Source organism: Ailuropoda melanoleuca, chromosome 12, assembly GCF_002007445.2.
Source record: "Ailuropoda melanoleuca isolate Jingjing chromosome 12, ASM200744v2, whole genome shotgun sequence".
NCBI classification, from domain to species: domain Eukaryota; kingdom Metazoa; phylum Chordata; class Mammalia; order Carnivora; family Ursidae; genus Ailuropoda; species Ailuropoda melanoleuca.
The window spans coordinates 54,043,200-54,070,975 of NC_048229.1; the positions used below are offsets into that span (position 1 = coordinate 54,043,200).

Consider the following 27,776-nt stretch of genomic DNA (forward strand, 5'->3'; position numbering starts at 1 on the left):
ATTGACAGAGGGGTCTATGGCACAAAAATGGCTACCAACCCCTGTGTAGTTGACTGCCAGATGCTAGCCCTCCTGGTGTAATCCTCCAATCTTTGCATCATTTTCTCTATTTTCTGTGTTTTTGTCTTTTTTGTTCTACTTTCTGTGCAAATGCCTCAATTTGCTCTTCTGACCCCATTCTCTGACTATTTCATTTCTGCTGCATTGCCTTTGATAACATCCTGGTATTATTACATAGCTGTTCTATCTTCTCATCTCTCGTAGGCTACCAATTCTAGAGTGTGATTTATTCCTGCTGATCTTTGGCTGTCTGCTCACATGTGGAAAAGGCACTCCATAATGACTAGGATTTCTGTCTCCACGTGCCCGGCTCACTGGGTGGTGGCTTCCACTGTGGGTTCTTAAGCAAGGGATCAGCCATTTCATTGTGGGATTCCCCCACAGAATCTGCGACTACCCTTTTGGGGAAGTCTATGTGTCTGGAGGAAAGCCCTAATCCCCAGCTTGGAGGGAGTGGGAACATACAGGTCAGCCTCCTAGGAGCCCCCCAGTAAGGACACTTAGATCTATCCCCTGTTTTCCATTCAATTTGGAGCTGTTCCCTGTTAGTCCCTCAATCCAAATTCTCTCTGGCTCAATTACCCAGGGATTAAATCTCCTCCTTCTAGCTGGAGAGGAGAGGAACAGTGGGTCTGGCTATTTGGGTTGGGAAAAGAGACCTCCTGAGATAATAACTCTTCTGCCTATCCTCCTCTATTCCTTCCCACCCGCTCCCAGCTTGGAGAGTTGGTTGGTGCCTCCAATTCCTGAGCCTTCGTCCTGTCGCTGGATGCTAGCTGGCTTGCTTCTTCTTAACTTTCTCCTCTGTGGGCATTACTCTCCACTCTGCCAAGATGGTGCTCAACTCTCCATTTTTCATGTCCCAAAGTATTATGTGTATTTTTTGTTCAGTGTCATTTTCTTTCCATTTTTCTTTGCCTTTATACATTTATACCTTTGCTTTGCCATTGTTTTAGTGGAGCTTGGGGAGGGAGCAGAGGTAACAGGACATACTCAATCTGCCACATTTATCCACATGTCTTCTGCCTTCCAGTTTCTCACTTTAGCCCCCAAATAATAAAAAGACACCATCAGCCTTGCACTGACACTTCTTGGAACTTCTGTATCCAACTCAGTGTGGGTGCAACAGAATCTGACAGAGGAAACAGCTGTTTGAGCTTTGGCTGCCAGCCAGTAACGGGGATGCCAGCCCCCATCCCAACAATGATTAACCTGAAACGATAGGAACTGAACTACAAGAGAGCAAAGGAAGGAGAGAAACCTAATGTCCAAAATGGTGATCTTCAGAAGGAGTCAGGAAAGTCCACCTCTTCCAAGCAGACTGCCCGTACTGAGGGAACAAAGGTAGGAATCCCCCTCTCTGCCCCAAGCACTATACACACCCGACGTGCCACCTAATAGCCTCATGATTGCTTCCAAAAGGTATTGCCATGTACTTCAATGTGACAGAAGGGTTTCCTCGCTTCTTTTTATGTATTGGTTCTGTGACTGCAATTCTGTTCCAGGGTTCTGTGCTACAGCTGCTAGTCTGTTGACGATGTATCCTCTTGGGGCAGTCCATGTGTCTTCTGAATGGCTACCCAAATCGTCTCTATTCAAGCCAAACTCCTGCGGCACCAGATTTAAAATAAAAAGTGGGCAGACATGGTTTTTTTGATGAGATCAAATTAAGTGGAGGACAGAAAAGAAATCTGACTTCCTGTTTTAAAAAGAAAAAAAAAAAAGAATGCAAGCATCTGAAATAATGGGTCTGGAATCTTGTATGTATCTCCTTAAAGTGAGAGGAAAGACTTGTATTTCTATAGCACTTTGCTTCAGGGGATATCAAAGCTTTGCTTTTTTTTTTTTTTTTTAATTACACAAAAGAAAGCAAAGGCACCAGATATGAACATTTCAGAGCCTGTGCAGCCAGCCCATGCAGCTGAGCTGTTATTTAAAGACAAGAAAATGCAGATCCCTGGATAGACCAGAGCTGAGTTCCCTTCAAAAGCTGGGGCAAGGAGGGGACCTACGGTCTCTTCCAAAGCCCTGTGGCCCCAGCGCATGGCTGCACAGCTTGGAATCGCCAGCCCCCACAGGTGCTGACACAAGCCTCCTGATGCTTGCGGTTTATTAGAGGAAAGACAGACCAAGCCAAACAAGGGGAGAGGGACGGCGCCTAGACGTGGTTCCCGTTCTGACAGAGGGAAACAGAATATTTCGAATTAGCCAGAACTCACATTGAATGGATTTTCCATAATAAGCATCATAGTAATGAAAGCTATTTTCTGGGAACTGGTAAAAAATCAGAGGTGAGTTTTTGGTTTGAGAACATTTTTATGAATAATAGCCTCACAGCCTAAGGTCTAAGATTAAAAAAAGAAAATGTCCTGGCAAGCTTCCTACTCTGCTGATTTCTCAAGTCCAGTGATGGCCAAATTTCATCTGAGCCACAGGCCTACCAACACAGTTGAAGCAAAATTAAGGAGAACTGGCCACACTGCCATAGAGAGGCCACAGTGAGTTATTAGACCACAAGCTGCCTCATCGGAGCCATTCCAAGACTGCTGGGACCCCAACAGAAAAGAGGTCCCAGAACCCTGTCGACCCGTGGGAAGAGTCAGTGAGCACTGTGGACAGAGGAGGCCAGAGGTAGAAATTTCCACAAGAGTAAAGTATCTCACTTGAGATATCAATTATAGGCTAAATGATTATAAAACCCCAACCCCCAAGAAATTCATTCTAAATGCAAACTACACAAATAGTTGGTTATACCACTCACTGATGTGAACAGAAGACAGAACTCGTTGCTTTTGGTAATTTTCACAATCCTTCTGAAGAGGGAGAGAAAATAATGGGTGTTATACTTCTCTTTTCTATATTTAGGTTTAACTTATTAAACCTCTACCTAAAATGTAAGAAGAAACTCCTATAGGACCAGGGCTTCCATGTAAGGATGTGCAGGCTGTGCACGGAACCACTCCAGGGCAATCCTCACATTGTAGGCAGTAGCCATGCACGAAGCANATGCCGAGATCACGCCCTGAGCCGAAGGCAGACGCCCAACCGCTGTGCCACCCAGGCGCCCCTATACTTCTCTTTTCTATACTTAGGTTTATTAAACCTCTACCTAAAATGTAAGAAGAAACTCCTATAGGACCAGGGCTTCCATGTAAGGATGTGCAGGCTGTGCACGGAACCACTCCAGGGCATCCTCACATTGTAGGCAGTAGCCATGCACGAAGCAGGATCGAGATGCTTCCCAATGCCAGAGGCTGTGGTCACCAAGCACCATCTAAAACTTCTACAGGGAATGAACAGACCACACCAATTGATGTCAGCACAAACCAGAGTCTGAGGCTCCATTCCCTGGGTCTCCAAATGACCATCATTTCAGCCTAGCTTCTGTTGCCAGAAGGAAGGACCTGGGTGCTGTAGACACTACAGGGTCATCTCTGGGCAGGTCTTTTTCCACATAAGCCTCCACTTCCTCCTAAGGTCTGCAGCTTGCCCCAGCTTCTCTGGAGACAGGCTGGCTAGAAGCTGGATGCTTTCTTCTTGATCTGGCTAGGACATGTTCCAACCCCCTCATGGGGGGTACAGCTTTCTCTTCCAAGTGCAAGGAATGCAGCTCTCTGGCTTTTCAGAGATGGCTGCTGTCCTGGTACTGCCTCTACAAGGATGCACCCAACCACACGTGGGCTCTGAGGACCCTGGAAGAAGAGCCATGAATTAAATACACAGACTAACCTTGTCCCCCCTGATATCCATTCCGACCTGTTAGCAAGGCTGTGGGAGATGGGACCTCAGAGGACCACACCCCATTCTCCATGCAATAGCAGACCCCTCACATTGCTCCCCAAACCTCTCCTTTGGGCTTTGTGAACACTGAGCACTCACAGACCCAGCACACTTCATGCAGATGTGATAGGATGACCATTAAACACATATTTACGTTGAGAGGGCATCATCACATAGAGCCATTTATCCAAGCCTTAAAAGCACCAGGACATATGAGTTTGAGGTTCCAGCCTCTACTCTTCTGGGTCATGATCACTCTCCAGCAATGCGACCTGTGTTGTTCCATTTTCCTTCTCCCATCTGTGTTTTTGTGAGCATAGAGGCAGTTTGGAAGAGTTGAAATTACCTACAGTTAGAGCACTCTGCTGGAAGTTGAACTCCCTTTGCTTTTCTTCTGATTTTCTCTGTGTATGACAGCTGTGTTAGAAATAGTTGTCAAAGATAATGGTGAGACTTCCCCAAAAGACAAGTGAAAATGAAAATCCTCACAGTGAGCCTCTGTACCATTTTGGCTAGTCCTATCCAGTGTGTGATAACTTCTCTCAGGTAGCTAAAAGTCCTGAAACCTGCCTAGCCCGGTCCCCTAAACTTATCCCTCACAGGCACACTGTGGAGTGAGAAGATATTTTATCATTAAAATCATAATGACAGCAGCAGCTCACTTGCTTAAGTACGTGCTTTGTGCCAGGCACCATTCTAAACAGTTTCCACGTATTATCTCATTGGATCGTCCTGCAATCCCCCTGCAGTGCAGTATCATCAATGTCCCCATTTTACAGAAGAAGAAACAGAAGCACAAGAGATGGAGACGTGTGCCTCAGGTCACAAGGCTGGTAAGGATTCGGGCCGACGCAGTCTAGCTCCGGAGCCCGCGGGCTGAGCCCTGGCACTTTGCCGCTCCATGAAACTGCATCCGAGCCAGAGCTCGGCCAAACTGGAGGCAAAGCAATGCACATCCCTTCATGGTTTACCCACAGTTCCCTCTTCAGGATATGTAGGGTCTGGAAGGAAAAAGAAGTCTTCGACTTCACTGTGTCCTCCCGGCCACGGTGGCACTCTGCCACTAGCGCACCCAGCAGCCCTGGGAACCTTCCGCTGGCTCCCCAGGGAAATGTTCCTCTGGCCTGCCCTGCTGCTCTCTGCACGTGCAGTGCCCCCCACACCCTCACCCCTACCCATTCATGTTTGAAACTCGGTCTGTACATGCGACACCGTGTCTGCAGGCAGCTCTGCGGGTTCCGACAACCCATTCCTTCCTTTTCCTCCCCACCCCGCACTCCCCACAGTCTCAACCAGTCTACGTGCCCTGTGCTAATTGCCCTTTCCAATGGTTAGCATTTCCAAATGGCAAGAAAAGTTCAGAGTCATTTAAAGGAAAAATGGGTGTACTTGAGACATCCCATGAAAATGTTGGGCTTTTTTTTTTTTTAATCTCATCCTTACCCTTCCTGCAGAAACGGTGAGCTCGAGTGGCCTCCTGCTTATTGTTTTTTCCCAGGGAAGCCAATTTCAGCTGAGTTCCCACTGTGGCATAACATGAGAGCTCAACTTACACACTTCCAGAGGGATGGGTGCTCGGTTTTGTTTTCTTCTTCCCTCAAGAAAAAGCCTCAATCTCAGTTGCAGGCTTAAACAGACTTACCAACCGTAAGCCCCATAAGCTCTGGCATGCCATAAATAGTCCTTTTCATCAAAAGCTGCAAATCACAATTCCACTGTAAAACTCAGAGCTACTCGGATAGCTGCCCACGGCCCTGAGCATGGGGCCTTGCATTCAGCAGCATTTAATAAAGATTTGTTGATGGACTGATTGATCTGGGTCTCCCATATCAGGTGTAGCCTAAGTCTCTTAGATTTTTTTTTTTAAGGGATTTGAACTAAGACTTAAAACCAACTCTTAAGCACCAACCTCTCCATTCTCACAGTCCTTTGGGCCCAGAATCTTAGAGCCTATTTTATAATGCATGTGTCTCAAGGCCGCTGTGGGGACCAGAAGGCAAAAAGGAAGGCAGGACAATCCAGGAAAAGCCCCTACAACCATCTGGGCTGTGACAAAGTCATAAGCGGTGCTCCTCAGGACAGCCTGGAGCAACTGAGAGGGGTCCTCTGGATCATCAGAGAAAGGAGGCCAAGAATTCCATCATGAGAGCTTAGAGCTCTGGAGTCAGGAATCCTGAGTCCCCTACTCCTAGTCCCGTGGCCTTGACCAGGTTACCTAGAATCTGTGTGCAGCTGGCTCCTCATAGAAGCCAGTTCATAGGATTTCTATCAGGATTCAGTGAGGAAACACTTGTTAAGCCCTTGAGACATTATCTGGCATGGAGAAGGCATCACCTGTGGTTTAAATATTTACCTTAACCCTACAGTGAAAAACATTTTATTGTGCTTGTAATTTTATGAAAATTGGGGGGGGGTCCAGATATACCAATTATGGTAACTCAGCTCACCAGAATATTCAGTTGAACAGAACACCCTAGTCTCCCAAAATGCCAGGCAGATTGGAGCTTACAGTACGTAAGAAAGTACAGGCGGGAACAGAAACAAAGTAGGGATCAGTAATAACTGAATTTAATGGGGATTGCAAAACACCAGGGGTGCTAAAACGGAATTGCATTATCCATTTTTAAGTGTAATTATAACGTCAGGAACAATACCATATGAGCTATTCTAACTTTTTCAAAGCCCTTTTCATCACGATGGGGAAGAAAGGAGGCTGAATGAGCTCCTGTTTTCTTATTTTAGTCATCAGACTTCAGCAAGAAAAAGAAAGGGTGAGGGATGGGTAGATACAATCAGGAAGTAATTAGGGCCATGTAAACACAGCTGTTGATAAAAACACAGGTAAGGGAATTCTTAGAAAAATTAAATGTAACAAATCATCAGGCAGAATGAAATGGGTCCCTAGGCAGTGAAGAAACTTGTTAATAAACTTGCTGAACCGCCACCAACTCAGGAAAGTAATAGTGAGTGAGACCATGGGAATTTTGCATTGTGTCTGAAAGAGAGCTTGGGAGAGAGAAGACCTTGGGGTGGCTATTAGCCTCCAGGGGAAGAGGAACAATGACATGATGAAGGGGAAAGCTGCAGAGATTCCCTTGCTCGGCCTCCGTCTGTGGTTCCAACGTTATGTTTCGAGGATGGATCATTGTCAGGGTTAGAATGACCTGGACAACATAAAGAAATCAATTCTGAAAGTATTTATTGAGTGTCTCCCATGTCCAAGGCACCATGCCAAGTGAGATACAAAGATAGAGCAAAACTGGTCCTGGATGTCCGTAAACACCCAGACCATGAGGACACTAGCTGTGATCATGGTAACACGAGGTGAAAGGCAATCGATGCTGTGGCCCAGTTATACACAGAGCGTAGGGACACGAGAGGGAGGTGAAGTTCCACCAAGAGTATCAGGGAAGACTTTCTGTAGGAGGTGGCATTTGAACTGACCTTGAAGGATGGATAGGAAAAATGCTTCAGACAGGGAAACGGCATACAAACGTGCATCCATCCATCCAACTATCTACCCGATTCACAAATAGTTACTGAGCACTTACTTTCTAGAAGACACTGTGCTAGTTGCTGAAAACAGGTTGTTCAGTAAAAAGAGACAGAATCCCCGTCCTTGGGGAACTACTGGGAAGGCAAATATTAATTAAAGCATCAAACCTTTGGACATAAATTGCAGTGTGGCAATGCCATGAGGAGTGGTGTAGGGATCTGTCTGAAGCTCTCACAGGAGCGTCTGAGCAGAGAAGTCAGGGAAGGCCTTGCTGAGGAAGTGGTGGTAGAACTGAGATCTAAGGGGGTAGTCAGAAACATCCAGGCAGAGGAAGGAGACTGCAGCATTCCCACTTGAGGGAGCAGCACACGACAAAGTGGAAAAGAAGTGCAATGAGAACAAGAGCCTGGAACAATCCAGGGAGGCCGGATCATGGTGCGGGGGTGGGGGGGGGCGCGGGAATCATGTGTGGAGACGAAGCCAGAAGAGCCAGCAGGGGTATGTGGGGTTTTGGTGAGAAGCTCCCACTCTTTATTCTAAGAACAATGGAAAGTCTTAGAAATACTTTAATTGGTGTCATCACCAATGGAGGGAAGGAAGGAGGTGGCATGGCAAGAGTTTTATCATGGCTGAAGAGTAGGGCCACAGTGGATGAACCAGTGGGCCAGCAGGAGAGATGGTGGTGGCCAGGAATGGAAGGGCAGGAGTGGGGATGGGGAGAAATGATCTCAAGGAATATTTTAAGTGTTAAGTCCACAGGAATGGCAGGTAGACTGTGGGATTTTAGTAAGGGAGAGGGAGGTGTCCAGCTCTCCTCTGGCTATAGTACCAGTCCCCTAGATAAGGATAACAGGACAGGGCCAATGTGGTAGAGAGATGAGTTGGGGGGAGTCAGATGTGTGACGGTATGGTCAATATGCGTCTCCCCTGTAGACTATAAGTCCCCTTCAATGGCAGGACTCTGGCTCCTTTTACTGAAAACTGTGTCCTTGGAAACTAGTACGGTGTCTGACAGATAGCAAGTACTCAGTAACTGCTTGTTAACTGAGTGCACAGTTGATGAGTGGATGATTTTGGTTTGGGACATGTGAAGTTTGAGGTGCTTTAAGAATCTGAGAGGAGATGTCAAGGAAACAGTGGAGAGATGGATGGGCCATGGCTCAAAGAGTTTCGGACAGGAGCTATAGATGCATGATGGCCTGAAAAGAGCAGCCAAAGGGAGAAGGTAAACAGGCCCTGGCTTCAGCCTTTAGGAATTCCAACAGGTCAGGGCCAGGTAGTGGAGAGAAGGTGCACAGAGCAGGAAGAGAAGGGGCAGCCAGAGTCAGAGAGAGTATTTTCAAGAAGGAGAGAGTGGTCAACCGTGTCAACTGCAAGTAAGATGAGAACTGAAGAATGTCCTTTGGATTTAGCAACACTGAGGTCATCGGTGACCTTTGTGGGAGCTGTTTTTTTGGCACGACAGGGTGGAAGCCAGATTGGAGGGGGTGCAGAGTGAGGAGTGGGAGGTGATGAAACAGCCACGGGGTGTAGACACAAGTCTTCAGAGAAGTTTGCGGTGGAGAGGAGAGGGGTAGGGCGGAAGCCGGCAAAGGCAGGAATGTGCTCAGCGGGTGTGAGAAGTTATAACAGCCCAGCATGGCTACAACAGTGGTTCCTCTGCCCTTTTTTCTGTCCCACCATTCCCAGAGGAACAGAAATCAGATTTTCAGGAAGAGCTGACTTCACCAGAGAGATGAGCTTGATTTTTGGAGATGCTAATTGGGGGTGGGGGTGCTTATGGGGCAGGCAGGGGGAGAACGCTGTCTGCAGGGTAGCTGGAAACGTGGTCTGGAACAGCACTGGCAAACTGCAGCCACCAAACCCAGCTCCCCACCTGTTTTTGTATGGCCAGTGCGTGGGCTAAGGATGGTTTTTTACATTTTTAAATGGATGACAAACTTAAAAGAAGAATCATATCCTGTGACATGTAAAAAGTACATGAAGTTCAAATTTCCACGTCCACAGGTGAAGTTTTATTGGAACGCAGCCACCCCCACTCAGGTACATATCATCCGTGGCTGCTTGTGCCCCACGGAGGTAGGTTGCACAGCTGCAACAACAGACTGTCCTGACCACAAAGCCTAGAATATTTACTCTCTGGCTCTTTCCAGAAAATGTCTGTTAGTCCTTGGTCAAGGACATAGGAGAGCAATTGGGATAACTTCCGGACAGTCAACATTATGGAAAAGAATTAAGTGAAAGGGGATCAGATGGCACTATGCATTAAGGAAAACTGCTGGCTGGCCATTTGTGGGGTGCAGAAGGGATGGCACCAGCCTGACATCTCTGGGTCTGTCATGGACATTTGTCCCTCCCATTCTGCCCCCCCTTGCTGACGTCACAAAGCTCAGTGGAACATTTCTCTTCCCTTTCCCTGAGTCTCCCCACCATCTTAGACAGAGTCTTCACTTCTCCTTTACAGCACTTACTGCCATGGTAATTCGATAATTATTTGTAGAATTGTTGGTTGACTGCCTGTCTCTGCCTGTGGACCGGGAGGCACTGTGGTGTGATGACTAGCAGAAGAGGTTCTGGAGACAAGCTGCTTGGTTGGGTCCTGGCTCTCCCATTTGCTGGCTGGGAAGCTGCGGCTCACTTACGTTCTTTGGGCCTCAGTTCCCTCATCCAGTGAAATGGAGGCAGGGAGAATCCATACCATTCAGGGTTACAAGGATGGAATAAGCTAGTAAGATGCAAGGAGCAGTGTCTGCTATAGACGAAGAGCTCAATAAATATTTCATCTTCAGTAACAACTGGGATAAGGGGAGCGTGGTAAAGGAGTGGGAGAAAACAGAGGTGAAACCTGAATTTCGGGGCAACTGGGTGGACGGTGATGACATTTCCAGAGATAGGGAACACGGGAAGGGGATGGGGTCTGGGGGATAGCCGAGTGCTGACGCAAGGTGTATGGGTGCAGGTGGAGCTCAGCAGAGTTGGTGGGTGGGTAGGGGCCTAGAGGAGTGTGGGAAATGCCTGAAATAGCTGGGAGAGATAGCTGGGGAAAAATATCAGATTGCTGGGCTGTAGTTTGGGCCTATGTAAAAATGCTCTGGCATTTGTCTTTGCTGCTGTGTGATTATCCATCTATATCTTAATAAACATGAGCTGTTATTATTCTATGTTCCCTGAGAACTATGACTAACTTGTCTTGTTAACTACTGGATCTCTAGTACTTCTAGCACAGTACCTAGCACATAGTAGGTACTCAATAAATATTTATTGAAAGAGTAAGTAAAGGAATGAAGAAAAGGAGAGAGGCATACATATTAACTTGAGGAGGTAATTACCCATCTGCTTGCCTCAGAGGGCCCAGTAGAGAAGACATAGTGCTTTTTAAGGACAGCACACTAGAGACATAGAGGGGGACTGTTATTAAAATATCTGTGATGGATCATTTTATGTGCCAACTTGACTGGGCTAAGGGATGCCCAGATAGCTGGTAACACACTATTTCTGAGGGTCTGCAAAGATGACTCCCGGGAGAGATTAGCATTTGAAGTGGTAGACTGAGTAAAGACAATTTCCCTTCCCAGGGTGGGTGGGCATCATTGAATCCACTGAGGACCTGAATTAGAAAAAAAAGGCTGAGGAAAGACAAATTTGCCCTCTGCTTAAGCTAGGACATCCATCTTCTCCTGCCCTCAATCGTGGGCACTCCTGGTTCCCGGGCCTTCGTACTTGAATTAGGACTTACACGCCATCTCCTCTGGTTCCCAGGCCTTTGGGTTTGGACTAGAACTACCTCAGCCTCCATGATGGTGTGAGCCAGGCCTCAAGATAAACCTCTTTCTATATATCTACATTTTTCCTGTGGTCCCGTTTCTCTGGAGAACTCTGACACAGTATCCTTGGGTGCAATTGCCTCAAAGCCTGCTAGTAGGTGAGTCGAAGTTGCTAGTGAATGCCTCTTTCCCTGATTCACCTGCATTACCTGAGAAGCACAGAGGAAGTGGAGAGTGCACAGTCTCCCTGCTACCCCTCCCTCCAGCAACAATCTTCTCTCTTGAGTGGATTAGGGGTTAAGAGAACAAACCATGGAAGAAAGGAACCTCTAGATATCTACATATTCTGGGTCTAGCAATAAGCTCTTTTTGTCTTCCTCTTTTGACTTTCCCAGCAACTCTAGGAGGCAAAATATTGAACTTTATGGGTGAGGAATCTGGGACATGGAGAGAGGAGGTAACTTATCTCAGATCATATGGCTAATAAGTAGCAGAGGGGGGATTCAAAAACAGAAATGTCTATGTGATTCTAAGTTATACTAGTCAGGTTTTCCTAGAGAAAGAGAACTAACTGTGTGTGTGTGTGTGTGTGTGTGTGTGTGTGTGTGTGTGTATGTTTACACAATTATGAAGGCTGAGAAGTCCCAAGATCTTCAGGGTGAGTTAACAAGCTGGACCAGGAGAGCTGGTGGAACCAAAGACCATGTTCTAGTCTAAAGACTAGCAGACTTGAGATCCAGGAAAAGCCTATGTTTCAGTTTGAGTTCAAAGGTAGGAAAAAACAGATGCTCCAGCTCAAAGCAGGAGGATAGGGTATGGCCTGCCTTTTGGCTCCAGTTCAGGCCTACAACTGATTTGAATGAGGCCCACCCACATTAGGGAGGGCAATTTGCTTTGCTCAGACTGTCGATTTAAAACTCACCCAAAACTACCCTTAGAGACACCCAGAGTTTGACCAAATATCTGGGCACCCCATGACTCAGTCAAGTTGACACATAAAATTAATAAGCAGGCAAGCCCATGGACTTTTCACTATATTACACCCAACTGTGCTTGGGTCTATGAACTCCTCCCCAGTGATGTCATAAAATGTTACTAGCCCCCAGAGATCTCTCCCAAAAGGCAACAACCAGTATCTTAGGAATAAATTTTCTCTGCCAGGTAAACAGAAACAGTCTAAACTAGCTCCTGTAATTACTTCCTTGATTCAATCCAACTTCTCCCCATGTAACCCAACATACTTGCACTATTTCTAGAGAGGCAAACGAAAATCTCAGATGTTCAGATCATTCAGACCACAGGAAGGTGAAAGCAGAGTGGGAATAGGAAAATGAAACTCACCACAATGCAAAGAGAGAATGGGATGCAGCCATGGAATCTACAAAGGGAGGTAGGATTGCTTGGTTCCTTTGTTAATTGCAATGTACGTGTTGCAACAGATATTTCAGTGAAGACACTAAATTTTCAATGCCTGATACACGTAAAACATTTAATGAATGAATCAATATGTTGACCCCCCCTTTCTCTCTCTTATGCCCTCTAAAACGGAGAGATTGTCCCCGATTTCCTGCACATGAGGGAAATCATGATGCCTTGTCCCATCCTCTTTTCTTTGACTTTTCAGCTCTGAGGTCTTCTTGGGTTTGGCAGTCATCCCTCACTTCCTGGGCCTCCTCTTCCCTTATCTTTCCAAATCCAATATATTTCACTATATTGGCTCAGTTAACTCCATGAAGCTCTCTTGGCCGACCTTCTGCTGCACTGCTGGGCCATGTGTGATTTGTAGATAGAATAAATTCACAGGCTGCACAATCACCACTTACTCCTGGAAAGAGTCAATCATATGGCAGTGATTGGATTCCCCATTTACTTGGCCTTGTGTGAATCTGTTATGATGGTTCCTAGACACAATACTGAATTTGCCTGTGGAACTCACAGGGAAAGGAAGAATGATGTCCAATACCTTATAGCTATGACATTCAGTTCCCAAAGGGCTTGGATCCTTTAAGAAACCCCTGTCCCAGTGTCATGTTCTAGCTCAGAACCTGAGCAAAACATCCCAGGTGAGCAGACCCATTTGATTTCTCTAATACTGTTTTGTGCTCAGCACTTAATCAACTCTGTGATAACTAAAGAAGTTTATGAGGTGGTCCCTTGGTCATGATGGAATGTACAAACTAGCCCTGCCATTACATGCTTTTATAATACTGGACAAATGCATGAAACAATTCTTCAGATATTGGATAGTAGGTACATAAAACTGTAGTGTCTAAGAGAAAGGAAACAATTGAGGTGAGCCCTATGATTATCCTGGTTTTCTGCCTAGAGTCATTTATCAGACTCTTGAACAAGGAGGAGGAACTCAGTTAGAGGACGGGAGCCTCCCTGAGCCTAAGAGACAGGGATTACAGTTAAGGGAAGTTGAAGTGGCTAAAATAGGAGGGACAGAGTGCCAAAGAAGAAATAGCTACAAGAATGAGCTCCAGGAGTCTTCACTGGATGACCTTGTTTGTATAATAATAAATTGCACATGTAGGGTATGACTTCATAAGACCACACAGAGAACAACCACCAGAGACAGAACAACTATTGGAGAACTATTAGCTGAACAACTATCACAAGTTACGCATGGCTGGGAAGCATTCAAGTTCCAACCAACTAGAATGAAGAAAATTTGTTGAACACCAGGGAATTCAGTAGAGACCCTATAAACCAAGTCTTAAAAGTAGTTAAATTAGCATTACTAACAAACCTAAAAGGCTATTCAACTAGTAACAGTAAATTAACTGCCTGCCAGAACAAAACTCAACAGTCTTTAAAAGAACACAACAAAAGTCAACCAACAATGTAACATTCATGGTGTTCTGACTTCAATTAAAAAAATATTAGACGTGAAAAGAACTAGGAAAATGTGAACCATAACTGAAAAATCAGTTTATGGAAACAGACCAGAAATGAGAGGGATGATGGAATTAGCAGACAAGCAAATGAAAACAGCTATAATATCTTTAAGGAGTTAGATGGAAACATGAACCAAATGCAAAGAGAAATAGAAACTATTTTTTAAAAATCCAAATAGAATTTCCAGAGCTCAAAATAAAATATCTGCAATAAAAAATTAAGTAGATGGGAGTAAGACCAGATTTGACACTGCAGAAGGAAAGATCAGTGAACTTGAAGACAGGACAATGAAAACTATCCAAGCTGACACTCAGAATAGGGGAAAGAAAAAGGCTGAAAAAAGGAAGACAACCGAAGTAACTTGTGGGAAAATATCAAACAGTCTAACATATGTATAATTGGTAACCAGATAACTGAAAAAATACTGGATGAAAGATTTACAGTCTTTTCATGAAAACTATATACCCACAGATTCTAGATGCTCAATTGACATCAAGCAGGATAAACATAAAGAAAACACTTTACCAATACACATCATAACAAAATTGCTAAAAATGAATCATAAAGGGAAACCTTACAGCAGCCAGAAAAAGAAGATACATTATATAGAAGGAAAGATGAGAAGTATCTCCAACTTCTTATCACAGATTATGTAAGTAAGAAGATAATGGAATGATATTTTTTAAATGGTGAAATAAAAAAGTGACAACATAGATTTCTATGGCCAGTGAAAATATTCTTCGGGGCACCTGGGTGGCTCAGTTGTTAAGCATCTGCCTTCGGCTCGTTCCTGATCCCAGGACCCTGGGATTGAGTCCCACAGCAGACTCCCCGCTCAGTGTGGAGCCTGCTTCTCCCTCTGTCTCTGCCTGCTGCTCCCCCTACTTGTGGTCATTCTCTCTGTGTCAAATAAACAAATAAAATCTTTAACAAAAAAATTTTTAAAAAGAACATATTCTTCAAAAATTAAGACCAAAATACTGAGAGAATCCATTGCCAGCAAACCAGTACAAAATTTAGCAAAAGTTAAATAAATGTTTTCTGGCTGAAAGAAAATGATTCCAAATGAAAACTCAAGTCTATGCAAAACAATGAAGAACACAGAAAAGGACAAATATGTGGGTAAATATAAAATATTTTTTCTAATTTAAGAAATTCTGAAAGATAATTACCTAAAGCAAAAATAATAACAATGTATTATGACGTTCATAACAAATATAAAAATTAAGTGTATGACAATGATAGCACAGAGCACTAAAAGGGGAATGGAAATATATTGTTATAAGAGTCTTACATTGTATGTGGAGTAGTATATTTTTGAAGGTACACTTTGGTAGTTAAAAACTCACATTGCAATTCCTATTGCAACCACAAACAGAGAAAAAGAAAACATAAAATGGAATAAAAATAAATAATAAAATACAATTAATAAAATGGAATACAAAAAATAATTAACCCAAGAGAAGGCAAAAAAAAAAAAAAAAGAACAAAAAACAAATGAGACAAATAGCCAGAAGGTAGACTTAACCAACTATTTCAACAACTGCATTAAATGTAAACAGACAAAAAACAGCAATTATAATGCAGAAATTGTCAGACTGGACAAAAAAAATTAAGAAAGTTATTCTTCAAGAAATTCACCTTACATACAAAAAAACCATATAGGTTAAAAGTTGAAGTATGAGGAAATGATAGACCATGCGAACACTACAGCAGGAGAAGCTATATTCCTAACAGATGAAGTAGACTTTAGGGCAAGGAATATTACCAGAGATAAAGAAAGACATTTCACAATGATAAAGGAGTCCATTCAGTAAGTCCAGAAGACAAAACCAACCCAAATGCGTATTCACCTAATAAGAGAGGTTTACCATACATGCAACAAAATTTGACAGAAATGAAAGGAGAAACAGACAAATTGAAATTATAGTTGGAGTCTTCAACCTCCTCTCTCAATAATTCATAGATTAGACATAAAATCATAGAATAAGCAGACATAAAATCAATAAAAATATAGATGAACTGCACAGCCAGGTTCCATGGAGATCTAAGGAGAGGTAGGTAGGTAAGGGACTAGTCAATATGTCTTTCAGGGGAAACCTCTCCCGGGATCCAAAGGGAGAGGGAGAATCTGAGGAGTGGAGAGAAGGCTTGGGGTCTCCCAAGGACAGATTCAGCATATTGACGTGGACGTGTGGTTGGCCTCTGTGCGAGCCATGCAAAAGTCTGTGCCTAATTCAGATGAAGTGAGATATGGGAAAGAATAGAATACTGGTCTTGAAAGCAAGGCAAAGGATATATAAGGCTGAAAATTGGCATCCGTGTGGTTCCTGAGTAGGGCAATGGCAGCATGGGAGTGACCAGGCTGAGGGTGAGGAATTCAAGTCCAGGAATCCATGCAGGAGGCTCTGGCAGGTGTGTAGACAATGGACAGATGGGGGCCTGATCTAGTGATGTGACCTCGGAACACAAAGACCTAAGAACCATTCCAACGAGCACAAACCATTGGGAACTGCTGACTCTGTCTTTCAGAACTTTCTGAACCTTGAAGAAGCTGCCGACCCCAGTGGATAGAGCTCACACTCAAGTTCACTGCCCTAACTCCAGGCCTGACTCCATCACAAACAACTGGGCAAATTTTTAAAGCACCCCAAACCTTTTCTCATTTGCAATATGGGAATAATAATTCTCAGTTTGCTGGGTTATTGAGAGGATTACAGGTGAGGTCGGTTGAAGCACCTGGCATAAGGCAGATAATAAATGATAGACATTACAATTAGTCCTGTGGTTGATCAGAGATTCCTGGGACTACTCCAGGAAGTGTCTCCTCCCTTTGGGTCTCAGGAGTGGGGTCACAACTACACTGAATGAGTGAAAAGAGAAAAATTAATGTACACATAAAGCTACAGGTATAGTAGTCATCAAGGACAAGCAACACTGGTTATAAACATTATTCACATATGTGCCATGTGTAAACCACAAAAAGTAAGTGAGGCCAGTCCCTTTCACTAAATAATAAAGGGTCAAGGGGCCTGATTATGAAAATTTGGGCCAAGGGGTTCATAATTTGCAGTGTCTCCATTGGGAGAAGGATGCCTTTTTAATTTGCAAATTGACTGAGAGTAGCCTACTTAGCCCAACATCTCTGTCATTAAGTGGCCCCCTTGATGCTTTGACGCAGGTAACTGTGGCTCTCAGGGAATCCTAGGAGGCCACTGCTCCAGAATCTTGTCTCCAGGTAGGGGCATATGTTGGGGATGTCGGGCAAGCACAAATTTAATACAGTTGCTCAAATCTGGGGAATATTAATTTCTCTATATTGAAAGAGACAGGAGACAGGCATTTGTTGAACATCTACAGTTTATAAGGCAGGTGCTTTAGTAGAGGCTTTACCTGGCTCGTCAGGAATAACCAACTGTTCATTTATTCAACAATTATTTATTGAGTTCCAAGAGGCACTGTGCAAAATGCTAGGGGTGAACTAGAATCAGAAAGACAGATAAATAAACAGATCATAACCACAGAGAGACAAGTACCAGCCGAGAGCAGATCCAAAGCAGAGGGCCGGCACCTAACCAGGCCCTAGTGGTGGAAGCTGTGTGTGTCTGTGGGTATGCGCGTGCGCATGTGTATGTGTGTGTGTGCCTGCACGTGTGCAGAACACTCAAGACAGAGGAAAGAACAAGCACTAAGGCCTGGCAGTGAGAGAGATGGAGAGTAGCTCAGCAGAGGAATTGCCCACAGTTCTAAGGTTGGAGCAGAATTTCTGCAGCAGTAAGCCAGTAAGAAATATAAATCTTTCTTTTGGGCATGAAAGATTCATTGGCCTGGAATGGTTACCAGAATTTAGCAAATAAAAATACACCTGGTGAACACCACCTCAGCCAGGTGATCCAGGTCAACATCAACAGTGCTAAGTCCTGTGGATAGTACGTACCAGTAACATGACCGAATGAGAATGTACTTTGCCTTTGTGGTCCTCCTCCCCAAAACACACTACCCCAGTCTAATCATGAGAAACACTTCAGACAGACCTACATTGAGGGACATCCTACAAAACACTTGACCAGTGCTCCTCAAAACTGTTGAGGTCGTCAAAAACAAGGAATGTCTGGAGGAGGAGACGAAGGAAGCGAGATGACTAAATTCGATGGGCTATCCTGGTTGGGGTATTGGAACAGAAAAAGGGCATGAGGGGAAAACTAAGGAAATATAATAAAATTGGACTTTAATGATAATATATCAACATTAGCTCATTAAGGGTGACAAATGTATCACAGTGACATAAGATGTTAACGTATATGGGAACTCTCTGTACTGGCCTCATAATTTGTCTAGAAATCTAGAACAATTCTAAAATAAAAAGTTTATTTCAAAATACAGGATTCACAGTTAAATCTGAATTTCAGATAAACAACTAATTTTTATTTTATTTTATTTTATTTTTAGTATCTGAAGCATAATTAAACTAAAAAATTATTTGTTGTTTGTCTGAAGCCTGAGTTTTCCTGGGAGTCCTGGAAATTTGTCTGGGAAGGAGTTCACCCTGAGAACAGCGAGGAGCAGTGGGGAGCTAGGGAAGGACTGCAGGCAGGAAGGTGCATGATGCACAATGTATACGGTAGCCATACAGATAAGGAAACTGAGGCTCAATAAGTTTACCTGTCGCCTGGCTAGCTTTTGTGGAGCCAGGATCTGAACACAGGCCTGCCTCGCTGCAAGCCCACATCTATCCAATACTTTCCGATGTCTCACAAAATTCTTTCTAGAAACATCCACAAGAATTCACTCTGGCTGGCAAAGGATAAAGGAGGATCAAGAGCAGATACTGTATCTGGAAGACTCCCACAAAAGCAGGTGAGTACTTCAGAGCACCAGAACCTGGGGCCTCCCCAAAATACAAGACTACATTTCCTACTGGGTACCAGCTCCCCACTCATGTCCCCCTTCCCCTCATCCTTGCTCCTCACAATCACAGTCAAACCAGACACACTTGGAGCCACGAACTGAAAGGTTGGAAGGGACCTTCCAAGCTATTCATCCAATATCCCCCTTTGAGCAGGATTCCCATCCACAGTTGTCCCCACAGATGTCACATCCTTGGTCTAGCTCTTAACTCTTGGCTCCAGCTTTTCCTCATCTTTAATTCCCACTTCCAATCTGCTTGGGTGTCAGAAAGCAGCCTACCAAGCTAATTAGGGTTATGCGTTAAATAAGAGTCAATGGTCTCCGAGCCAGGGCCCAAAAGGCTCTTCTGTGTGGAAAGAGACACTTTGTAATGTGGATTCCAGCTGCTCGGGGACCTTTCTGTCTTACTCCTCCCCAACTTGCTCCAAAGAGGTGGTGCTGTTTTATACCTGGGCTCCACAGAGATGAGGTTAAATAACTGCATTTATGTGAGGGCAGACCAAGGGTTGCTTCAGTTTATTTTAGCAGCGCATGGGAGAAGACAGAGGGGCAACAGCAGGGTGACGTGTACCCGGCCGGCAAAATCTCCTACAGGAAATTATTGACTCCAGCCAGCTGCTCCAGGCCCCTGCTGGGCCATTTCTCCTCTCCTATCTCTCAGGGGACAGCCATCCCGCTGTGGCTTGCCAGCTCTGGAAGACAAAGAGGGCAAAGCTCACAGCCTGCTGCATGCTTACCTCCAACACATATCCCCACCCCCACCCCCACCCGTGAGACCACAGACAGGGCCCCGCCAGGAGTGGGGGTGGGAGGAAGTGTCCGGCAATCCTCTCTTCTCTAGAAATGGGATTGGAAATGGGGTAATCGTCTAAATGGGCAGTCCTGATGAGTCGATAAACATAACTCCCATTTTTATTACAGTGATGAGGCTGCCTGAGTAAGCGTAATCCCTCTCCCGGGCTCCAGGAGATTGCCAGGCAGCCAGCCGCCCCCCTACCCCCCGCCTTCCACAAAGGCTGCATTAGTCTGATGGCAAAAGGCACTGAGCTCTAGACGGACTGCATTTCATAATGGCATTTAAAAGCACGGATCCTGGGGTCAAGCCAGGGTCCAAGGACACCACTGACCAAGCTCCCTATTCCCTTGACACGGCCCTCCTGCTCTCCCAAACACTGATGGGACAGAGATGGTCCAAATGCAGGGCTGCAGTCGGTCACATAAGGTGGAAAAGATGTCAGGAATGACCCCAGCTCAAATGACGGGAGGAAACATAGCATAATGGAAAAATCCAGCCCAGCCCCAGCAAACCCACTAACTCTCGAGGCCTCTGTTTCCTCATCTGCTCTTCTTCATAAAAAACCCACAGATTCATGACTCTCCCACCCAGCCAGCAATTCCATCCTTCTGTAGAGTAACTCCTTTGTGCTCTAGAGGTCATTTTCTCTTTTGCAGCTCCCGAATGAAATTATAAGCTTCCACTTTATTAATGAACACCTTATGGGAGAGGATGACCTAGTAGTAGCTAGAAGCAAGGCACTGAGCGCAGGCAGGGGAGGTGTGGCCTTGTGTACCAGAAAGATAAAAGGGGTTCAGGAAGGGAGGCAGAAAAACACCAGGGCCATGTCACCTGGGGCCCACCATGTGGGCAAAGTGCCCAGTGAGAACCGATGAGGTCCAGGCAGATGAACTGCAGGTCAGGGCAAGCACTCAGGGACCTTCAGAACAAATCACAACCCTGCATGGGCTTCTGACCGAGGCTTCGTCTTTCTCCATTCACTCATTTACTCTCAAGTGGTGATCAGCCAGGAGATGCAGCAAAATTAAAACTGGATTTAGATTCAGAAGCTGGGCCCTAGTTGCAGTAACAGCACTTACTCGTCACATGACACTGAACAAAACTTGTCACCATTCTGAGCCAGCAAAATAAGGCTAGTGCCTACCTTGCACACCTCCAGGGGGTGCCATTCCCATGGGCGTCTCCACGAGTGGTGCCAGCCAAAATTGGACAACGCACAACTGGCATATTGCAGCCCCACTTGTAGTTTAAAAATGTCCAATGACATAAGATACGTTAGGCATGAACACTATTAGCACACTAGCGATATTATCTTGGTCACATTCTAGAAGGGAATGGTAGACCCAAAAATGACATTTGCAAAAAGCTAAAATGTAGTGGCATCGAACTTTGCATTCTATCCACCTCAACCGTGGTGAAACAAGAAAGCAATCCGTTATATAACCCTAGTGCTGTCACTGTCACTGATTCAGATGACAAGAATCATAAAAAAGAATAAGCAAAATAGGAGATATGGCCCCATGCTCAGGGTGAGGCAAATACCCTTCATTATGTGTCTCCCTGGTCCCAAGACTACTCTGCCCCCTACCCTCTCCCCATCTCAAAATATCCTTCATTATAAGACACTCACGGAGTCTTGGTTAAGACAGGCTGCCATAACAGACTTAGCAGATCATGATGAGAAGACGGACCAAATCTGTCTGGCCCAAAAGGAGGTTCCCTAGATTTCACACCCCCTCACACAACATCTCGCCATCAGCTCAGGGCAGCAGGTCCTAAAAGTGGCCTTTCCTCTCAGCCTTCCATGGGCCACTTTTGCCTGGGAAAAAAAAAAAGATCTACAGATTCATGACTCTGCCACACTGCCTACGATCCTGCCAAGTCCTGACCCCTTCTCACTCTTCCCCACATACCAGCAACATTCAGGTCAAGTGAATTAAAGCATGTTGAGTCATGTAAAGCCCCTTGATCTACTCCTACTTTTCAGGGTGGGAGATGGAAATGGCAAGCACTGAAAGCATTTGTACCCACCTGCTCATTTCTCCTTCCACTGCTCAGAGTCTGGCCATCTTCATCAGATGCCTCCCGACATGCCTCCCTGGTTCCAAGAGCCTTTGCCCTCCATGCAGGATCCCTCTAGGAGCCTACGCTCTAAAACTTATCTTTGCGTAACAGGCTACACAGCACCCACATGCCAGAGGACAAGAGCTTGCTCCCAACCTCACTTCTGGCTACTTCCTCCCATGTAGCCCACATTGCAGTCCCACGGGGGAGCCTCTGTTCCTGAACAAGCTTCATGCGTTCATTCACCAGTGTGTGAATGATTGAGTGCGTAAGGTGTATCGGGCAGTGTACTGGGCACTGGAGATGGAGTAGAGGGCAAATCCCACCAGGCATCCCAGGGCTTACCACCTTTTGGGGAAAACATATCAATCAAATAACCACAAAAATAAATATATGATTACAAACTGTGATGTCTGGTAAGGAAAAGTAATCAAAGACGTACAAGGCGGAAGGGTTAAAGTGGCCTGGGGAATCAGAGAAGGCTTCCCTGAGGAAGTGATATTTGAGCTGATATGTGGAACACCAGAAGGGATGAATTAGGCAAATGAGGTGGGCGTGTCAGCCTTCACAGAAGAGAGGATTGCTGGAAGAGGGAGCCGCCTGGGCACGGAGCAGGTGAGGAGCAGGGAGAATGTCCACACACTGAGGGCAGAGTTGGGGGTGCCGGTCCTAGATGGAGCTGGGAAAGTCACCAGGGGTCAGATTAGAAAGGTTCTTAGAAGCACTATTTAGGATATATGAGTCTTCATCCTAAGAGAAATAAGGCATTAAGAGGTTTTGAGCAGGGAAGGAGGGTGGTTTGGGGAGCGTGAGACATAATCAGATTTGCATTTTGAAATGCTCACTCCAGCTGCTGTGCAGAGAAGGGGCTGGACGGTCCAGAGTGGATGAGGGGGCCCAGTGAGGTGGGAACAGCCTCCACCTCAGGCAAGAGATATGGATATAAACCGGAAATGGGGAGCTGGGAGGGAAGAGTAAGTGGAGCAAATGAATTTGCCAAACGAGAGTTTACCAAACCAGATGGATGGAAAGAGGGGACACTGGAAGATGACCAGATTTGGGTAAAATGATCCTGGCATCAGTTTGGGACATAATGGCTTTAGGGAGCCTTTGGGGCCTCCAAGTGGAAAGACCAGGGATACATGGGTCTGGGATGGAGATGTACGTGTCCAGGGCCGTCTGCACATGGACTGATGGACAATGTGGACGCAAATGAGATCGCTTTATGTCACCACTCATGGTCACCTCCCCCCAGTCACTCCACCTGTGCCTGCCCGCATGCAAGGAGAGCAGGTCTCCGCTGCCTCATAGAACCCCTCAGGCCTCTGGACCCACTCCTGCTGCTATAGGACCTCTCGTATCAATGTATGACCACTTTCATACACATCTTCCCCACTAACGATCCAGGAACACCTCGGGGACAGACATGTGGCTCTCCTCTTGAGTTCCACGGCATATGCATAAGAGCCTGGCTCCTGACTAAGCAGGAAGATACGGGCCCACTTTTCCAGCCCACCACAAAGCCCGAGTGCAATGCTGCTCTGTAGAAGAGAATCAGGCCAGATCCAAGATCCAGATCCCAACTAAAAACCGTTCTCAGAGTCCTCAGAGGAAAATGGTCCCATTCCTACCTTTACTTCCAATAAACCAAGACAGGTATTGAAAATTCTTAAAAGACAGTGGTATGGATGTTTTCCCACTCTAAGTATAAATCAGTGAGCAATCAGGTACTTCTTTTGTTAAAGACTTCTTATGTGAAAGGTGCTGATAGATGATGAGTAAGCTCTGTCCTTAAAGAACTTTTAACACAGCCTCTTACTCAGAGACCAGTGCTCTGGTTATAATTCAGAAAAAGTTGTGCATTATTTCCTGTGATTATCTACAAGAAAATCAAAGCCTAACTCCGCAAGGAGCTTATAACTAGAGAAAATATAGGACAAAGATAGATGAAAAGTTACTTCTATTAGTACATACAGAGCCACCCTACCTTCTCCAGTACCTTGTATCCTCCTCTAAGTAGACAAGACTCCTCAGTGGGTCATATGATCTGGATGGATGTAAGCCTCTGTCCCCCTGCCCTGGCCAGATGCCCTTGTGAGGTGCACACCATGCTCAATGCACACACGATACCAGTAACGGGTATTATTCATAAGGGGGGGTCAAGAGAGGATGATGGGTGAACCAGGGAATAGACAGAATTGACTGGGTATTAGAAGAAGGAGCACTGCAAGGAAGGCTAGAGGTATGTCCAGTGACAAAAGAGGTTTGACTATGGTGAAGGGTATACCTGATGGAGTAAAGAAATGAGATTGAGAAATTTGGTTGGAGAGTGATTATGGAAGACCCCAAATACCAGTTTATACTTGACCTTTGAGGGGCTGAGCATGGCCAAGGTACAACACCCCCGTATGCTGGTTAATTTTAGGGATCAATTTGAATGGCCCTCAGGGTGCCCAGATTAAACATTGTTTCTCAGTGTATCTGTAAGAATGTTTCTGGATGACATTAGCATTTGAATCAGTAGACCACACTCCCCAGTGTGAGTGGACATAATCCAATCCACTGAGCACCTGAACAGAACAAAAGATAAAGGAGGAATTTGCCCCCCCCCTTTTTTTCCTACCTCACTGCTTAAACTAATACACCTTATTTCCTCTTCCTTGCCCTCAGACTGGGATTTACATCATTGACTCCCCTGGTTCTCAGACCTTCACACTCAGACTCAATTACACCACTGGCTCTCCTGGGTCTCCAGCTTGCAGATGGCAGATCATGGGACTTCTCAGCCTCCGTTATCACATGAGCCAGTTCCTCATAATGAATCTCATTTTAGGTAGATGATAGATGATAGATAGATAGATAGATAGATAGATAGATAGATAGATAGATAGATATCCTATTGCTTCTTTCTCTCTGGAGGACCCTATTACACTCTCTTCCCCCAAAGCAATGCCCGGGAGAGTTGGCCACCAGCATCAATGCCCACCAGAGTGCCCACCTGCACCCTGAAAGTCCACGAAGGGTACCACTGGAGGAAAAAACAACCGTCTATCTTTGTGCTGACACGGAACCCCACATGCTGTCTAATCTCTTGCATTTGTAGCTTGCCTAAAAATATATATTTTATGACCAATATGTTTATTTTTAAAATAGTCTCATTTGATTAGTAGGATGAAAAAAGAGAGCAGGTAAGGGCCTTGGCGAAGGTCAAAGAGAAAATCCACAGTGGCCAAGCTGGGACTGGAACCCAGGTCTCTCATTCAGGATCCAGTGCTCAAGGGCGCTGAACCTCCCTGCACTTGGCTTGGCAGGCTCCCTTTTTCACCAGTCACCACACTGACTACTTGAATCTGCCAGTCCTGGGTCCTTTCCAAGAAAAGACAAAGCTTCCAAACAAGCAGTAATGACATTGATCATGCCAAGCCAGAGGCAGGGGATTCTGGATCATTTCCTTAAAATACTTGCTCAGCAGCGCCTGTGCCCTCACACCCACCACCCCTCATCCCAAGAAAGAAATGTATGGTACTTCATTAACATGAAGGAGAAATAATTCCCTGTGGATTTCTGCAGTCTCATTTCCCTAGCTTGTCAAATGCCAGCAGCAAGTCAGTCTGGCTGCATTGTTAGCTTGGCTCTATCTTATTTTGTAGTGGTTTGCAGATTGCAGCAGCCTTCCGCCACCACCCCTCCCCACCCCCACCCCCCAAGAGGACAAAAGCAAATCACCTTTGAGCTTCCTGGTATATCATTCAAAAGATTTCCCTGTTCAACTTGGACTTCATAATATAGTATTCTCTTCTGCTTTCGCAAGCTGTATATTTTTCTCCAAGAAAGAACACAAAAGTTATTTTTAACACCGTACTACAAGATATGTGATCGAAATATAATTTTAAAAAGTAAGCAAATAAATGGAAGACTTTCCAATATGTCACGCAAAGCATAAGAAGCACGTCATTCAAAAGCTAACTTTCAGTTATCCTATTTCCATTTCCCCCCCTTCTTTTTCTGCTTCACCCTTTCATTACTAAGGAAGTTGGGGTGAAAGGGTATTCATCTTTTTTCTCAAAGATGCATCTCTCATGGCCGAGTTTCTCCACACCTGAATTCACACATCTCCCACATCATGACAATTACCTCCATGGTAACCACTCATGACATCATAAACACAATGTGATAGCAGAAGAAACAAGAGCTACAGAGACCCTGTTGGATGCAAATGCCCTGTGTGATCTAAGGGGCTCACGGGAACAAAGGGAATTTTGTCTTGAGATTTTAGCAAGAAAGTAATTCTTGAAATCTAGTCTTATATTTCAATATTTATTGAATTTCAAAAGCCTCTTGCTGCAAAGGAGCCTGTGAATACACACAAAGGACCATGACATTTCTAGAATGGCATCACAGCACCTGCACCTGAAAGCAAACTAACGAAACCAACAGATTTCACCCTAAAGACATCAATCCTTAACAACAGTTAGATCTCACAGGTATTTCTGATGGCAAAAGAGGGGCTCCTGGAACCGTTCCAGGGTTTTATACAAAACAGTGTGTTCCTGGAAAGCCCTTTTTCTCTTTCTACCTTTTCTTACCCAAATAAATAAATGCCCAAAGCCTCGAGCAAAGGTTAGCAGCTATTAATAATTTTGTGGACAGCAGCCAAAAGAAGAGTGGACGCACCTCGAGTGTGTGACATGCACATCGCACCAACTTCCCAGAGAGGGGCGGAAGCGCTTTGTTGTGAGACCGTGGCGAGCTGTGAGGTGAATGTTAACATCCACTTTCCACAGGCACTTCTCTCTGCAAACGGCCCCAGCTTCAGGACTTAAAATTTCACTCCAAATACTATTAGATACATCAGGGCTCTCAGAATATGGATTTCAAGTTGGAGACATCAAAGTGCATGATTTACTAAAACCACTGCAGCTCTCCCCACCTTTTCTTGCACAAGATGCTATTGTAAGACTCAGGCTGCTTTAATCTGTGTGATAAAAAAAAGAAAGAAAGGAAAGAAAGAAAGAAAGAAGAAAAAGTGCAGCTTGAAGAGGAACCGAACTCTCACAATCTGGAGGCTAAAAAGTAAACATCACCCAGGGAGCTCCTCAGTTTAATTACTGGCCTTAGCATTTCAATTTACATGTGTCTTCATTACCCACAGAAGGACTCACCTATTGTTCTCTGAATAAAAAATTTAAAACGCAAACAGAAAATGGGGGAGGAAAGGCTTATTGAAGGGCCTCCGAGGATTAATCTTTGCATTCTTCTCATTTTTTCCCTGAATTTGGGGATAAAATCTGTCGCAGGATATTTGATCTTAGGGAAACACTGAGTTTGGTTTTGTGAACACAAACTGCTCCTGACCATTATTTTAGCAAACAGAATTTCAGAGGCACAGGGCTCTTGTAGAGGGTTACATTGAATTTTGCATAAACAAAGTAACTCAACCGTGTTTCCTCCGGAGACGCAGGAAGTCCAGCTGCGTGAATCCATTCGCTGATTAAGCGCACTGGTGTGTGCGTGAGTGCGAGTTTCAGGGCTCTTTTCAGGCATCACACCCTTTGATGCCCTCAAACTTTAACTCGCCTTTTCAAAGTATTTAATTTATCCATCTTGGATTGTCAGTTTCTGCCAACAAAAACAGGAGAGCAAAATTAATTTTAACTGACTTTAATTTAAAAAAATGTGTCACTCCAGATTTCTGAAAAGAATTCTCAAAACGACTGGGCATTGCCAAAGCTTCAAGGGGGCTTCAAATAGCTATAACCGACTTATCGTGGGCTTATCATGATACCCGGGGAGAAAGCACTTTTGATTATGAAGGAATAACCTTTTTATTAAGGCCGGACACTCACTCCAACCTCACTAACCAGTCGACAATTGTTCTAGCAGGTCTAACTGAGCGCCCGCATTGAGCAAGGAATTCTGCTAAATGCAGGATAAAAAGATGTCAGTACATGGTTCCTTAAGAGCTTGTTAAGGGAAATAGGACCTCTATAGACATGTAGAAACCATC

At 44.9% G+C, this 27,776-nt stretch overlaps 1 long non-coding RNA gene across 1 annotated transcript in view; it reads left to right on the forward strand.

The window, feature by feature from the left end:
• The first annotated feature begins 1,342 nt into the window (after window positions 1–1,342).
• LOC117795162 overlaps window positions 1,343–27,776 on the forward strand; it is a 50,718-nt gene continuing 24,284 nt past the window's right edge. The window contains exons 1-2 of the long non-coding RNA XR_004619004.1: window positions 1,343–1,404; window positions 18,771–18,858. This is a non-coding gene — a long non-coding RNA (uncharacterized LOC117795162). The remainder of the gene's footprint in view (window positions 1,405–18,770; window positions 18,859–27,776) is intronic.